Raw genomic sequence first — 3,277 nt, forward strand, 5'->3', positions numbered from 1 at the left:
GTGAACCAGTCCTTGGAGCAGTTCCTCAGGTGTTATGTCTCCAAGTGTCAGACTGACTGGGTTGCTCATCTGTCCATGGCGGAGTTTGCCTATAACAACGCGGCTCACTCTGCTACAGGGATCTCTCCCTTCCTTTGTGTGTATGGGTATCATCCTAAGGCCAATTCTTTTGACCCCCTGGACTCCACGCCTGGTAGTTCCTCTGTGGTTTCGGTCCTTAGAGGTATTTGGAGGAAAGTGAAGAAAGCCCTTGTGTCTGTGTCATTAGTGACCAAAAGGGTTTTTGATAAGCGGAAAAGACCCTGCAGCTTCAAATTAGGAGACTTCGTCTGGTTGTCTACCAAGAATTTGAAGTTGAGACAGCCATCTCATAAGTTAGGCCCCCGGTTCATCGGCCCTTATAAGATCACCAGGGTTATCAATCCGGTGGCATTTCAGTTAGATCTGCCCCGTTCTTTGGGTATCAATAAAACATTTCATTGTTCCCTTTTAAAACGGGCGATTAGTAATCCTTCTTCCAGTGGAAGACCTTCCCCTCTTCTGATACGTGGCCAGAGGGAGTTTGTTGTTGAAAGGATTCTTGACTCCAAGATGGTTCGGGGTCGGCTGTCATTTTTGGTGCACTGGAAGGGGTATGGCCCGGAGGAGCGGTCGTGGGTGCACAGTTGTGATCTTCATGCCCCCAGACTGATACGCTCTTTCTTCTCGCAGTTCCCCGATAAACCCGGTGGTAGGGGTTCTTTGACCCCTCGTCAGAGGGGGGGTACTGTTAGGGTCTCCTGCCCTGTGCTGCCACGTCATCAAGGCAACCGGGAGACAAGTGCTAGCAGAGTAACCTGAGCGCAGCTGATACTCCGGTTCGGGTCTTTTGCTGTGCAGTGGTTACAGGCTCTGTGCACGGCAGGGGATCCGGTGCTGGTTTTTGTGCTCACAGTCTGTGAGGTCTGAGTGGGGCGTGGACAGCACCTGCTATATAAGGCCTCTTCTCAGGTTAAGCAGATGCTGCTGAATCTTTGTTGGTTAGTCAGTTCCTGAAAGTTAGCCAGTACTGTGTAGCTTTGTATTTGTTGTTGCTTACTGCAAATAGGCCTGGGGATTTGGTACTACACTCTGCCAATCCAGACCTAGCAGTAAGACTGGAGTCAGTCGTTTAACTTGCTGGGGTTCTTTTGCTACTCTGTGAACTTAGCAAGTTTGCGGCTGTATTCTCAGATTTGCCTGCCTAAATCCTGTCTCACTGTGCAAGGTGTTCAGGTGTCAGTTTAGTGGCAGTAAGCTGAACCTGTGCACTGCAAGTGAGGATTAGGATTGTGGAGACTCTCCTTGTGTCTATCATTCCATGTTTACCGAGAAAGGTTGGTGATTCCGCACCAGTATTACACAATTACATGTGTTTATGTGAACCAGTATACGTTTATACGGAGATAATCTCTTAATTACCGTCTGGTGGTGCACCCAGAGTCAGAGAAAAGCTGGAGCAAAAATAGAATAAAGAAGACTCTTGTTTGGGTGCACTCTTGTTACTGTTGTATTTATCGATATTATTAAAACATAACTTTTATTATGCTTTGTTAAAATAAAGTCAGTATCCACTCATTCTCCCCATGGAGTTATTATCAAGCAAATAAAGGGAAAACCCACAGATGTGTCATTGGAGGAAAGGGCTAAAAAGGGGTTTGTATGTTCTGGTTTAGCCTATCCCAATATAGACTGGCATAGAGGTGTAGATATAATCACCATACACCTGTTCTCATGCCATACCAGTACAAGCGATGCTTGTATTAATGGGACCAGAGTTGGTCATGCACAAATAGGTATCAATTACATTGGGAGTGTTTTTAACAAGTATATACTGCCTAATCCTATTCTCAGCACACAAAAGCTAATAGGTGTGCCTGATATCGCTGGAATTAATAAATTGTTGATTCCTATTGATTCTTGCCTGAAAAAATCACCATACACCTGTTCTCATGCTATCCCAGTACAAGCAATGCTTGTATTAGTGGGACCAATGTTGGTCATGCACGAGTAGATATCAATTACACCGGGAGTGTTTGAAACATGTATATACTATCTCATCCTATCCTCAGCACACATGACCTGATAGGTGTGCCTGATGTCGCTGGGGATAAGTTGTTGATTCCTAATCGATTCTTGCCTGAAAAAAATCAGGATATAAGTGGGAAGGAAGAAGTAGTGGTGATACTGCTGTTGGTATTGAGTTTTAAAATGAGACAACCTCAGATTACTACACTGGGTATTCTCTGAGGGTCACCCCTCAGATACTGACCCAGCCCATCACCGTTTTGCTTCCAAGATCAGACAAGATTGGGCTCTAGCGGTGAGGTATGATAGTAACCTGTGAATGAGGTGTCCCACTCACCAATGAGAGTGCACCTATTCAGTAGATTAAGGAAGAAGTGTGGATCTGCTGTCTATGTTAGACCTGGGATTACTCCCAGGAATCATGGATGAGAGTCCACGAAAATAGAAAGAGGGATGAAATCTTTAGTAGAGAGAAAAAGATAGTACAATGCTTTATTCGAGCATAATTGGATATATGTGTTATATTCGATATATGTTCACGGTGTCTCTATATGGGTTAACTGTGGAGATGCCCTTTCACGGGAGAAATTACATCCACACACTTTCTCAATTCAATTTGAACAGCATATCCAATATTATCAGAAAGAAAGTCCCAAAATAAAGTGTATGCAGGAATGTATGACGAATGAAGGTAACATACCAATCAATTTTAGCATACGTGTATCATGGCTGGAGCTGTCATCTCCATTATTTAGCTACACATGGAATAAGTATGCTGTTTTGAACACCAGTTATATGTATGCACCAACAAAAATTACAGATCAGACAAGAATAAAGAAAAGATATCACAATTGATACCGGGTACCGCCCAGGTCGCTGGGTCAGTTAAAGGTGATTAGTAGTGCTGATATTCTCCCATGATAGGATCCTATTGCATGCCTTGCTCAGAGTTCTTGTTGCATATATGGGTAGGAAAACGCGTTTCACCCGTCAAATCGGGCTTGCTCACTTCCAATGCTGGTATTCTGATGTTGTGCCGGGTTTAAAAGCCCTGTTATTAATTGGTCAGCCAATGGCTGCGTGTCTCTTAATTAAATGTCCAGCTCCTGCTGTTCGGCGGAAGCCGTGGGTGTGTATGTGGTTGCTTGGCAACCTGGAAAGCATCGGCTTATGGGAGGTGACGGGGAGGTCCTAATCTCTGGGACGCTCGAGTAGGAGAGAGGCGGGGTTC

General features: G+C 44.7%; 1 pseudogene; it reads right to left on the reverse strand.

The window, feature by feature from the left end:
- Nucleotides 1-2,242: 2,242 nt before the first annotated feature.
- On the reverse strand, nucleotides 2,243-2,360 carry LOC134937710 (5S ribosomal RNA; annotated as a pseudogene).
- Nucleotides 2,361-3,277: the final 917 nt, after the last annotated feature.

The sequence above is a fragment of the Pseudophryne corroboree genome, chromosome 6 (genome assembly GCF_028390025.1).
Source record: "Pseudophryne corroboree isolate aPseCor3 chromosome 6, aPseCor3.hap2, whole genome shotgun sequence".
Classification (NCBI taxonomy): domain Eukaryota; kingdom Metazoa; phylum Chordata; class Amphibia; order Anura; family Myobatrachidae; genus Pseudophryne; species Pseudophryne corroboree.